The sequence below is a fragment of the Equus przewalskii genome, chromosome 6 (genome assembly GCF_037783145.1).
Source record: "Equus przewalskii isolate Varuska chromosome 6, EquPr2, whole genome shotgun sequence".
Classification (NCBI taxonomy): domain Eukaryota; kingdom Metazoa; phylum Chordata; class Mammalia; order Perissodactyla; family Equidae; genus Equus; species Equus przewalskii.
The window spans coordinates 32190477-32204315 of record NC_091836.1 but is presented as its reverse complement, the minus strand read 5'-3'; the positions used below and the strand labels follow the sequence as shown (position 1 = coordinate 32204315).

General features: G+C 35.7%; 1 pseudogene; it reads right to left on the bottom strand.

The window, feature by feature from the left end:
* Window positions 1-10814: 10814 nt before the first annotated feature.
* Window positions 10815-11862, bottom strand: LOC103550138 (olfactory receptor 10G9-like; annotated as a pseudogene).
* Between the last annotated feature and the right edge of the window lie 1977 nt (window positions 11863-13839).

Sequence of the window (13839 nt, the reverse complement as noted above, 5' to 3'; positions counted from 1 at the left end):
GTGCCTGGTACCTAATAACTGCTCAATAAATGATAGTGAATCATACAACACTGTGCCTTGTATTTTAGAATTGACTTTTATATATATAATATGTTAAATTATATATTATACATTACATATATGTGCATTACATATATAATATGCTACATATATGTAATATAATATATACATGTGTATATATTACTTATACACACAATGTATAATATATACATACATATATATAATATGTATATATATATGTACACATATACATAATAAATAATATCTCTTTGTGCTATAGAGACTTCTCAGTTTCAAAGCTAGATTTTTGAGGAAGATTTCTCCTCTGGGACTGGTAGTAATGTCCCACTACCACTACCACCTGCTTATAAAGGGACTTCTCTCACTTGCTTCAGAAACAGGTTAAGAATCTCAGCTCCATAACAGGATCCCTGCAATCTCTCATATGATCCAGACAATACCAAGCCTCATACACTGTTGGCTTCACAGTTCTCTTACACTGGACTATCATTTATGAGGCTCTAAGAACATAAAGTCCATATGTGTTCTCCCTACCACAATCCATGGGGTAGCGGTCAGTTTTCTAAAATACATCCTTCTATCCTAGATATTTAGATATCCTAGATATCTAAATATTTTCTAACATTTGCTTTGTTAGAAATATCTCTACCCCATCTTCTTCTCCTCATACTCATAAATCCAGGCAACGCCCTCATTAGAGAAGACAATTACATCAAGTGTATAGTTCTTATTTAACACCTACTATCTGAGACAGGAAAAATGGGACCAGTGCAAGAGGAAAGGACCCATGTCAGCTTGATGTCAAGAAAAGTTGGCATTCTGCACAATGAAAAGTGAGGCATAAATGATGTTATGGATTTAACCTAAAATACTGTTGATTTTGGGATTGTTCTTGATTGTTCTATGAGAGAAGACTATGAAACTGGCTCACCAATATGAGGGAAATGAGGAGATCTCCTCTTAGCAAAGCCCAAACAAAATTTATCCTATCTCCAGGCAATGTGGCTTAAGCTATATTAAAGCTATATTTTTCAAATATGAGAATAAATACCAAAGACAGGATTATCTTAATTACCTACACAGATATCAAAACTCAGAAAACTGGAACAAATATATCCCTGAAATTTCTGTTGTACCAGAGGGACCCCATCACCAGAATAACCTCGCATTCAGATTAGGTAAAATATGAAAATTTTCATCAGGTGAGTTACAAGGTAGCCTGAGACTTAAGGCAGTAGTATAATCTCAGAGGAGTCAATGTTTGACTTGTTTGCTCATGCTGTAGCAACTTAGTCCCTATTTCTAGGCCCTCAGTTACTAACTATACGTATATAGGGAAGGAGAGAGAGACTAGATAACCAAATTTAGAAGGAAGTCTAACAATCACTAAATATCTTAGCTCTGAATGGAAGGTTCAGAAGGAAAGCAGAGGGAAATAAGAGAAATCTACCTTTCTGAGAACTCACCTTACAGTATGTGACTCATTTCAGTATAAAACTCATCTGTGGTGTTTTTCTTTCCCTCTCTACATACTATAATGAGGCACTAGTTTGCAAATTATTACTAAAGGAACTGATACACCTGCAATTTCTTGGTGAGAAAGAGTGGTTCATGTCTCCTCAAGTACCCAAATAGTTGAAGTACAGGGAATGGAAACTAACATGGCAGGATGGGTAGCAGCCTGACTTGATTTAGTGTCTCAGGGGAGAGGATTACTCTTGGGTCTTCAGGTCCTTGATGAGGAGAAAAACAACAGGAAAGGCTAATGAAAGGTTTTTAATAATCATGCTTGTATTTCCCTACGCGTTTGTTATTTGAACCATCCAAAGAAGAATTCATGTCTTTCTGGAATTAATATTTATACCTAAGAGGAAAGGAGGAGTCAATTACCCTCTCCCTCTCCAGGGATGCAGATAGATTCACAACTGCTTATTCTCAACTTAAAATTGTCCAGAATCCATAAATGGTCATCACCTGTTTGCAGTCTCCACCTCAATAACATTCTCTTTTTCACCATCTTTTTAAGGTGGTCTAAAACATCTAAATTTCCAATTTTTTTTACAACTGAATTGTAGATGTAATTTTATTGGTCTTTACATCATGGGTTTAGGTAAATATATTTTAGAGAAAAAAGTAAGCAAAAAGGGCTAACCATAACAAATGATACATTGAACTAAATTTATTGCATTTTAAAATATAAATTTTGCAGCTAATTTTCTTTGTTAATATGTAATAAAGCTAGGGTTTAATAATCAGATTATAAGTAAAGAAAACAAAACAGTTGGGAACTGAAACCAATTTCCTAAACACCACTTCAGTTAGTGAAGTAATTACAACTATAATCTCCAATTATGTAGAATATAACAACATCTTTACATCATACATAAAGTCAAATTAATTTCAGATGAACTAAAGATTAAATAAAGGGGTAAAAACTCAAAGCACTAAAACATTATATAAGTAAACCTGATTACCTTACGTATACGGAAAACATTTATAACGAGTTTTGATATCTAGTATTGTGAATCTTCTAGTTTTTATTTCTTCAAGATTATCTTAGCCATTTGGGGGGCCAATTCCATTTCAACATTCACTTTAGGGTCCACATGTCCACATCTACAGAAAGAACACTGGCATTTTATTTAGAATTGCATTGAATCTATAAACAACTCGAGGAGGATTAGAATCTTTAAAATATCGTCATTCAACCCACGAGCACATTATAACCTTCTATTTCTTCAGCAACTTTTATATATCTCTCAAAAATGCTTTGTAATTCCTTCTGTTGTGGTCTTACACATCTTTAGTTACATTTATATCCAGATCAGGGTTTCTCTACCTCAGTGCTACTGACATTCTGGGCAAGCCAGTCTTGCAGGGACTTCCTGGGCTTTGTGAGATCTTTAGCAGCGTCCCTGACCTCTGGCCACTAGATGCCAGTACCTATGACCACCAACAATTTCTCCAGACCTGGCCAAATGACAGTTGAGAGACACTGATCTGATATTTAATAGATATTTGATTTTTTTAACCTAAACATACATAAGCAAACGGGCACAAATTATAAGTGCATAAGCCGTTTTTACATGTAGTTGTAGATCATACATTCTCATTGCTGAATAGCAATTCACTTTGTGAATATACTACAATTTATTTTTCATTCAACTTTTGAAAGACTTTTGAATAATTTCCAAATTAGCCTGTTAAAAATAGTGCTGCAGAGCCGCGCCTGATGGCCTAGTGGTTAAAGTTCGGCACTCTCACAGCTTTGGCGGCTCGAGTTCAGTTCCCAGTCATGGAACTACACCAACAGTCAGTCAGTTGCCATGCTGTAGTGGCAGCTCACATAGAAGAAGTGGAAGTACTACAATTAGAATATACAACTATGTACTGGGGCTTTGGGGAGAAAAAAAATAGTGCTGCAATAAACTAGAATACACATTTTGTGCGTGTGTATATATATATGTGTGTAAATTTTCTTTGGAAAATCTATATATCATATATTATATGCCTTTCTTTTGGATATACATTAGCCTTTGCATATACACACACATACAGTTTTATCAGATACATACTCAGTAGTGAAATTGCTACATCATAGGGAATGCATATGATCAGTTTGAGTAGATGGTGCTGCACAGTTTTACAGTACCAATTTATCCTCTCAGTAGTAGTGCTTGAAATTTCCAGTTGTTCCACATATGATCATCATTTGGCATCATCTATCTCCTTTACTTTGGCCCTTTTAATAGAGGTAAAGTGGTATCTTATTGTGGTGTAATTTGTATTTTCCCAATGAAAAATGAAGTTGACCATCTTTTAATTATTTTGCTTTTAGGGTGCTATTGTGAGCTCCTTTTAAAAAATTTCATTCCTATTTTTCTATCTTAAATTCATCATTTTTGTTATTACAAAGCAATACTAAGAAGTAAAAGGCAAGCAGCAGAGTGGGAGATAATATTTGCAGTACATAAATTTGACAAAAACCTTAGATCCAAAGTAAATTATGCCTACAAATCCTTAAAAAATAGGGAACCCCTCTCAAATCGAAAAATTGGACATAGAAAATGGATCAGCAATACACAGCAGAATAAATTAAAATGGTCTTGAAAAGATGCTTTAACTCATTATTAGTCAGTCAAGTGAAAAATAATATACCAAGTTACTAATTCATACTCACCAAATAGACAAATAGTGAAAGGATCTATCACTGTTTTGGATGAAGGGAAAAGCTTCATCTCACATATTGTTGGGAAAAATGTGCATAGTCACAGTGTCTTCTTTGGGAAAGCAATTCGACAACAGTTATTGAATTTAAATTCATAGATACTTAGAATTCAATAATTCCACCCCAGAACTTTCGCTCACAAAAATAAAATCACCACCAGATAAGTATTTATTCAAACACGTGTTTTGATACATAATTTATAGTTGCAAGTGAATATTCATAAAGAGGAAAGATTGAATAAATCATGGTACTGTTACATCATGAAATATTAAGCAACTATTAAAGGATTGAATTATAAACACACCAGTTAACTCTGACGGGTTTTCATGAGATATTTTCAACTTGGGGAGTGGAAATATGATTCACAGAAGTGTGCTTAGCATTGTGCCATTTCTGTAAAGCAAACAAAGAAAATTTGTATATTATAGGAGCATAGAGAAAAGAGTGGAATGGAAGAAAGTCAGGTTATTAATCTGAGGTTGCAGAAACAGACAAAAAATTTTAAAAAGACTAACATAATAATATGGCATATACGATATAATCTAATTACTTTATAATTATATGCATTATTGTATGCATAAAGAAACCAGATAATAAATAATTGAATATGGATATACTGACATGCAAGGAGGTCCATAATATATATTTTAAGTTGAAAAAGAAAGCTAAACAAAAATGTATGATTCAGTTAAAACATACCGTGGCCCCACACACATCACCACACCACGTAACAAGCAACTCAGAAATCCAAAGAACCAAACTTGTAAAAGGAACAGGAAACATGAAGACCAGGCAGACTTACTGCAAAATCATGCCTAATAAATATCTGGTGAGGGTCCCACTGTTGTTTCCACGCACTGCCCAACTCCTCAGAGAACCCATGATTACCACAGGCATAAATTCCTAAAAGCACTGCTGGTATGCTGTCATCCCTGGCTGTCAAAACTCTGCATTGGTAATGTGGTCATTGTCATCACCTCAATTAATTCTCTCCTGTATGTGCCTTTTACCACTGTTTGCTTCTGATCTAATGTCCAGGTTGATATATCTTATTGGCCAAGTTGAGGTCCCATGCCTGTGTAACATAGTTGCTAAAGTAAATGGAAAATCATCTGGTATTTCTATAGCAGGAGGGAGTCCCACACACAGGAAGACAGTTTAAAAGATACACAGCCAAAATATATGAGTAAATAAGTACACTAATAAAGACTCATGACAGTCCACCACACTGACTGCACATCATTTGTATAAATCTTTCCTCTCATATTTACACACACAGTGTCAGCACCTAACACAATGCAACTTTATTCCTCATGTCACTCCCTTCACAGAGGGAGCCATTCCAACATATCACCATTCATTTCATCCAGATCCAAATCTGGAATCTCTGAGTGATGTCAATTCCATCTCTGGTTCTGAGGTAATTTTAACTTAACATTGTATGACCTAAGGACAAAATAATAAAGTTACCATGAACATATCTTATATATAATAATAAAGTGAGTGGATGGGAGAAAACTAAAACATGTGGATACATGCATGTCAAAGAAATGCAGAAAACACATGTAGGAGGTACAAAACTTATTTTGCAAATGGTTATGAGGTAATAAATCATATTAATAACTTCTGCCCTTTTCAACACTTTTTCTTATCAGGAAACTCAGCGTGTTGATGTTGCCAAATAGGGTGAATCAAACCATTATTTCTTTAAGACAGAATCACATTTTGATATTGCCAATTTAGGTGGCAGTCATTTACTATTACTTTTTACCTCTGGATATTGTAATATGCAGAGGCATCCCATGGAATTACCTAGATTCACTGTCTGGATAACTCACCCCAAGGCAACTAGATTAGAAGAAATGTCACTGAGGTCACAGTTTATTTGTTTTCATAGGTTTTTCTCCCATGGTATGGAAACATGAATTTGCAAGGCATTTGGGATATCTTCTATTTCCCACTCACCAGGTCCTATCAGCATGATGTTACCAGTATGGTAAACCAACATAATATCCTGTGAGCTCGTGAGTGTACAATCACTAGACTAAATTTTTACACAAAAAGCATAAGGGCAAAAAATACCCTAAAATAGTAGCTGGCACATAGGTGATAAAAAGTTAATTTTGAGTGTGAATGTAAGAGATAGAAAAGGATTTTTCCTTAAAAGACAGAGAAAACAGTAAATAGAAATTCTTAATTCTAATACGGTTAAATTATCAAAAGACATTACAAAGACAGAGAAAAGTTATACACTGAGAGAAGAATTTATCAAACATTACCTAAAGAGAAAATAAAAATATTAGTATTTGTAATGTAGACAAAACTATATACATCAAGAAGTAAAATAAAAACAAAAAATAATAGGCAAAAGTTACATATAGACTTTTCAGAAAAAAGAAATCAAGAAATGTTGAAAATGGAAGAAAGCAAACTCAACTTCATAAGCAGTCATGGAAATTCATATTAAAACTACAATAAGATATACTTTCATACTTTTAAGAAAAAAAACTCCATAAAATCTAAATGTACTAAGTACCAGCAAAGATGTGGACCAAGGCACTCTCTTTGCTCTTAGTTATTGTGAAAATAGGTACAAACACTAGATAATCAATATAATTACAGATATGTGTACTTTGTGGTCCAGCAGTTCTTTTCCAGGAAACTACATAAATTTTACATATACATGGTTGGCACCATGTATAATAAATATGCTTAGCAGCTCTGCTTAAACATAGCAAAATACTGTTAATAACTCAAACGTTGTTTGGAAAGTGTTGTTTGTTGTTTCCACATTGTTGTTCAATGTGAAAGAAGTGAGAGAAAAGAGAGAAAAAGGGAAGGGAGCAAAAAATGTGTTCTATTCATAAAATAGATTCTAAGGAAGTAAAAAAAAGAAAGTGAGTAAACGATAGTCATCAAAATCAATGTTTCGAAAGTAATTTTTAGGTAAGAATATTACTGCATGATTCCATTTACATTAATTAGTTCAAAATAGGAATGAAGACTTAGTTGCTAAACTTATAAAGACAATCAAGGGAAGGCTTAACAGAAATTGCAGGATACTTATCTCTCATAGGGAGAGAAGATGGTGTCAAGGGAGAAAAGCACAGAGGACGCTGCAGTGGTTCTTGTAACATTTTACTCTCAAATTAGATTGTGGTTACACACAGTTTGTTTTATTATTATTATTATATATGTGTATATATATATACGTGTGTATGCCTGTGTATGTACATATGTGTATATATGTATGTATTTTTATGTAGAAGTTATTTTATGCATGAAAGTTTGTATTTGAAAACCTTTACAAATTAAAAGCATTTATCAGTTGGGGATCACTGTGTTAATGGTTCTACTGATATATTTTAATAAGACCACATCTAGATCAGGAGCTATGATATTAGTCACTACTGCATTAAACATACAATTCCCTGTCATTCTGCACCTGTCATATTGCAGAGTTAAGTGGGTGTGTGATAGAAATTTCCATCCTGAATCTTTCAAATCTTTGAATGTGGTATTAATCTCCATGAGTGTCCCAAAGTTTTTATGACTCTTTTATTGAAACTGAGGGGACCTGGGGCTTCCACATGGCCCTCTCTATCAAAATAGTTCCTAGCTCATTAGGGTCAGAAGGTCAATGGGGAGATTCCCACACTTGCTGAGAACATAAATCCAACTCCACACTCATGAACTAAGAAATAATTTTAGGGTAATGTAACATTATACTAAGGTGGGCTTGTTCAGGACTCCATTTTTCACTAAAAACAGCCAGAGTTCAATATGTTATAAGTGGCCTGGATATTTTCCTTTACTAGCTACACTACAGAAGGAACATAGGCCCATGTGGGGAAAATTAGGAAGAATATACACAGTACATGCTTATGTCATTACTGTAGGGAATATCTGGCCCTTCCTTTTTGAAAATGGCATTGAATCAGTGAACTGACTCAACGAGGGAAGTAAGGGCAATGACACTCATGGTGGCTCAATTTTGGCCTCTATTTATGAGATCTGGTAGGATTTTGTTACATTAATCAAGAAGGAAGGACTTTCTGGCTTGGCAAAATTCTTTGCTGGTTGCTTTATTTACTACCACATTGCTCTTACTACCAACTCTTATAACATTCCCCACCTCTTGTCTGATAGCTAAAGCTCACTACTTATAATCCTTAAAATGTTGTAAAAATTAAAATCTCATTTCAATTGCATCAATCCCAACCAATATCCTTGGATCCTGATGTTTCCCTTCTTTTTTTTTTTTTTTTTTTTTTAAAGATTTTATTTTTTCCTTTTCCTCCCCAAAGCCCCCCAGTACATAGTTGTGTATTCTTCGTTGTGGGTTCTTGCAGCTGTGGCATGTGGGACGCTGCCTCAGCGTGGTCTGATGAGCAGTGCCATGTCCGCGCCCAGGACTCGAACTGACGAAACACTGGGCCGCCTGCAGCGGAGCGCGCGAACTCAACCACTCGGCCACCGGGCCAGCCCCAGTGATGTTTCCCTTCTTGAGTGTAATTCTTAGAGTTTTGATAAAAAGACTAAATTCTTGGTCCTTTCAGGCCACAGGGTTTGTGCATGAGTGGGTAGGTTGCACATGGTAACTCTACTTCCACATTCTGATTTCTCAAGTCATTAGATTCTTTATCTAATGATATCTTTATCTATATATCTTTATTTAGCATAAGCCACTGCTAAGTCCAAGCATCAGTTAACAAATCAGTAAGTAAACTGTGTAAGACTTATATTATCTGAACAAGTTAGCACAATGAGGGCAGAACTTGTGGAAAGTATGTTCATATTGCTGATTTATCCAATATTTTCTGCTTGGTCAATCTTTCAGAAATTATGTTCATCTGACCAAAGCTAAAGTGGGGAGCAGGTGAACTGAAGAAGGAGAGAGGACAATTGGGGTGTGTGACTGAGGCAAATGATTTTCTTGTTTGAAGGAGAGCCCCTTTTGAATCTGCAAGCAAGGCAAGCAGAGCCTCATCAGACAGGGCAGGAGGGGCTGATTTTTCTGGGCAAGGAGTTTCAGTGTGTGGTTGGGGATTCAGGCACCACATTATCCAAATCCTGCCACGAGTCCCCATTCCATGTCTTAGAACCCTATTCTTTTCTATTCATTCCCTAATTTTACATGAGAATGCTGGAAAAATAAGAAGTTCACCTGATATTGTAATTAATAATCCATATTCAAAATACATGTATTTTAGATTTGACACCAAAAGCAAAAATAAACAAGTGAGACTGCATCAAATGAAAAAGCTTCTGCACAGCATTGGAACAACATCAACAAAATGAAAAGACTACCTACAAAATGGGAGAAAACATTTGCAAATCATAGGCTTAATATACAAAATATATAAAGAAGTTATACAACTCAAAAGCAAAAAAGAAAGAAAAAATCCAACTAAAAAATGGGCAAAGGATGTGAATAGACATTTTGCTAAAGAACACATACAAATGGCCAACAGGTACGTGAAAAGGTGCTCAACATCACTAATCATCAGGGAAATGCAAGTCAAAACCAGAATGAGATATCACCTCACACCTGTTGGATTATTATCAAAAAGACAAGAAATAACAAATGTTAGGGAGGATGTGGAGAAAAGGGAACCCTTGTGCACCGTTAATGGGAGTGTAAATTGGTACAGCCACTATGGAAAACAGTATGGAGTTTCCTCAAAAAATTAAAAATAGAAATACTACACCATCCAGCAATTCCACTTCTGTGTATTTATCTGAAGAAAACAACTCGAAAAGATATTTGCACCTGAAGCATTATTTAAAATAGCTAAGATATGGAAACAACCTAAGTGTCTATCAATGGAAGAATGGATTAAGAAAATGTGATAAAGAATGGATCAAGAAAATTACACACACATACACAATAGAACATTATTCAGCTGTGAAAAATAAGAAAATCTTGCCATTTGCAATAACATGGATGGACCCAGAAGGCATTATGCTAAGTAAAATAAGTTAGACTGAGAAAGACAAATACCTTATGATCTCACTTACATGTGAAATCTAAAACAACAACAACTCCAAAAACAAAAACTAAGCTCATAGATACAGAGAACATATTGGTAGTTGCTAGTGGCAGGGGGTGGAGAGTGGGCAAAATGTGTGAAGGAGTTCAAAAGGTACAGACTTACAGTAATAAAAGAAATAAGGCACAAGGAGGTAATGTACAGCGTGATGACTATAGTTAATAATACTTTATTTTATTTTTTAAATTATTTATTTATTTATTTTTAATTTTTATTTTTATATAATACTTTATTAAATATTTCAAAGTTGCTAAAGAATAGATCTTAAAAGTTTTCATCACAAGAAAAGAAAAATTTTTGTAGCTATGCATGGAGATGGATGTTAACTAGACAATGTGGTGATAATTTAACAATATATACAAATATTGATCATTATGTCATATAGCTAATATAATATTTTATGCCAATTATACATCAATAAAAAAACAAACAAAATTATATTGCCAAGAAGTTCACCAATATAAGATATTATGACATCTAATTTTTGATCTTGTTAAATTAATAAACTGGAAACTTATGTTAAAAAAACTAATGTGATTTTTAAAATTACTCAGAAAAATTAGTGAAACAAATAGTCCCGAGTAAGTGGTTTTGGACAGCATTTAATACTAAGAACTGTACATGGAATAAATCATATGTTGATGGCTAAATTATATTACTAATTTTTAAAAAAATGAACATATCTCCATCAAGCATTTATTTGCTGTGAAACATGCTATCTTGTCTTTAAGTTTCAACAGAGCTTTCATCATGTCCTTGTTTCTCAGGGAGTACACCACAGGGTTTAGAAGGGGTGTCAGCACAGTAGAGAAAACTGCCACAACTCCATCCACAGCATCCTTGAAGCCTGGCCTCAGGTAAATGAAAAACACCTGGGCCAAAGAAACAAAGGACCACAATGCAGTGGGAGGCACAGGTCTGAAAGGCTCTGCATCTCCCCTTTGAGGAGGATGGAACAGACAATGGACACAGTGCAGCATTATCAGGAGAAAGCATCCTGAGGCCACTGCTCCGATGTGGACAAAGATCGCCATCTCTCTCGATGGCAGAGGTGTCTGCACAGGACAGTTTAAGGATGGGTAGAGCATCACAGAAATAATGCTGGATCTGGTAGGGACCACAGTAGGGCAAATGGAACATCATTATGGTCTAGACAGCAGAGTGCAGAGAGCTGCCGAGCCATGTACTTGTGCCCAAGAGGGTACACATTCTCCCACTCATCGTGCTGCTGTACCTGAGTGGGTAACTGATGGCCAGGTAGCGGTCATAGGACATGAACACATAGAGGAAACACTTGGTGCTCCCTAGGAAGTGGAAGGAGTAGAGCTGGGCCACACGGCTGTTAAAGGAGATAGCCCTGCCTCCTGGGAAGACCAAGGTCATCAGCATTTTGGGCACAGCGATCATGCAGAAACACACATCAACGAAGGACAGTTTGGTTAGGAAGTAGTACATGGCAGTGTGGAGGTGGGAATCCACTGTAATCACCAGCAGGATGAGGAAGTTCCCCACCACAGTGAGTACATACATCACCAAAAAGAACCCAAAGAGGTGGATATGTTGTCACGAGGCTCACGTTTGTCATTTCTCCACAGCTTTGGTCCCTCTCCCTGTGGGAATATAGAACACCCAGCATTAAGTGGGAACTGAGAACCCATTCTCTATGTAGCAACAGCATCATGCATGGTAGATAATTCCAGAGTCATATTCAAATTTTCCTATTACAAAGCTTGTTTGGCAAATGTGATGGAATGATTTCATCATCATATCTCTCACACACATACACACACAAATAGAGGCACACACAGATATATGCAAAAGAAATTAGGAGAAACACATTGTATTAATTTTACTGATGTCTCTTAAATTGCCACAAACTTAGCAGCATAAAACAATTCAAATTTCTACCTTACTGTTGTTCAAGTTGAAATCAAGGTGTCACCTGGGTCTGTAATCTCATCTGAGACTATAAATCCATTTGAGGCTCAGGATTCTCTTCCAAGCTGATGGAGCTTGCTGGCTGGCAAAGTTTATTTTCTTGTAGCTTTAGGACTGATGTCTCTGTTTTCTTGCTGGCTGTTAGCAGACAGCTTCGCTCTCAGCTTTAGAGGGCACCTTCCACTCCTAGTCACCTGGCCATCTGATATATATATATCATTCTATCAACTGATCTATCTATCAATAGATATGTTATCAAAAAAGGCAATTGTGTAACAAATTCTGTAATACAAGAAAGCAATTTCGTAATACATATCATATATATATATATGAGAGAGAGAAGGGAAGTGGGGAAAGGAAGAAGGGAGGAAGAATAAATAAATTCTCTTTGTGCTGTAGAGACTTCTCAATTTCAAAGCTAGATGTTTGAGGATAATTTCATCCCTGGTACTGGTACTCCTGTCTTACTGATGCCACCACCTGTTTATAAAGGGACTTCTCTCAGAGGAGGTTAAGAATCTCAACTCTGTAACAGGATCCCTGCAATCTACCATGTTATCCAGAAAATACCAAGCCTCATACACTGCTAGCCTCATGTTTCTCTTGCACTAGACCATCCTTATGAGGCTCTAAAGACATAAAGTCCATATGTGTTCTCTCAACCACAATCCACTGAATAGGGGCTGATTTTCTAACAGACATCCTTCTATCCTAGATATCTAAATATTTTTAAATATTGGTTTTGTTAGAGATATCTCTCCCTATTTTCTACTTGTCACGCTCGTAAATCCAGGCAATGCCCTCATTAGGGAGGACAATTCCATCAAGTATATGGTTCCTATTTAAAAGCTACTAACTGAGACAGGAAAAATGGAACTAATGCAAGAGGAAAGGACATATGTTTGGTTGACGTCAAGAAAAACTGGGATTCTGCACAGTGAAAAGTGAGGCAGAAATGATTTTCTTGATTTAATCCAAAATACTGTTGAGTTCAGGAGTGTTATTAATTGTTCAAAGAAAGAAGACTATGAAACTGGCCCATTGATGTGAAACAAGGATCTCTGCTCTTAGCAAAGCCCAGACAAAATACATCTCATCTCCAGCCAGTGTGGCTTAAGCTGTATTGATGCTATATTTTTCAAACAAAAGAATAAATAGCAGACAGAGAATTATCATAATTACCTAAGTGGACACTAGAACTCAAACAGTGAAACAAATATATCTCTAAAATTTCTCTTGTACAAGGGGGATCCAATCACCAGGATAATTTCACATTCGGATTAGATGAAATATGAAAATTTTCATCAGGTGAATTACAAGGTAGCCCGAGACTTCAGGCAGAAGTATTAATCAGGTTTTGCCCTTGAAAAATCAAACCATTTCTTTCCAGAGACACTGATATCTCTTAAGACAGGTGAGAGATTTCTAACATTCCTACATGGTCTGTTTAGAACCCTCAGAATTTTCAGTACTTCCCCCTACTAGCTTCATCTAAGGCTTTCATAGCACTCCAGAAAAAGAACTTCCATCATTTACAGCATGGAGCTAAGGAAAAAGAATTCTTTGAAATGCTTCTTATCTTTTTATCTCTCCTACATG